Here is a 537-nt window from a genome sequence, read left to right as displayed (position 1 = left end):
TTGAGAGAGAGAGAGATTTTGGACAAACGCCGGCGAGTGTCCAGTTTCTCCGACGAGCCCTCAAACCACCCTTAAACCGACACCAAACGACCTGTTACTACCATAAGAGAGATCCCTAACGAAAGCACAATAACTCAGGGTGCGTTTTGTGTTATTTCGTAAGCGTCGTCGTCGGTAACCGAGGTCGGAAAATTAGGTTTCTTAATGGATTCTTAGATCTATGGCTTTTAGGAGCTTTTAGGCCGCAAAACTCCCAAAAAGGAAAGAAGGACGACGAACAAAGAGGAAAAGGGGAAGGAAAAGGACCGAAATCGGCAACGGAAACGCTGCGGGAAGGAGAGAGAAAGCTCGCCAGAAAATCAGCCAAAGTCGGGTAAGGAAGACGAGATCCACGGATCCGGGTCAACCCGAACCCAGAACCCGGCAGAGCCAGCCCGTTCCTCTCTTAGCCTCTGCCTTCGGCCCAGCCCAACTACAGCGGCCCAAACCTCAAACCGGCCCAGAAGCTACGGTTCAGTTGAACCAACCCAGACTAGA

This window comes from Cucurbita moschata, unplaced genomic scaffold (assembly GCF_002738365.1).
Source record: "Cucurbita moschata cultivar Rifu unplaced genomic scaffold, Cmos_1.0 Cmo_Scf00002, whole genome shotgun sequence".
NCBI lineage: Eukaryota > Viridiplantae > Streptophyta > Magnoliopsida > Cucurbitales > Cucurbitaceae > Cucurbita > Cucurbita moschata.
Note: the sequence above shows the minus strand (reverse complement) of the source record.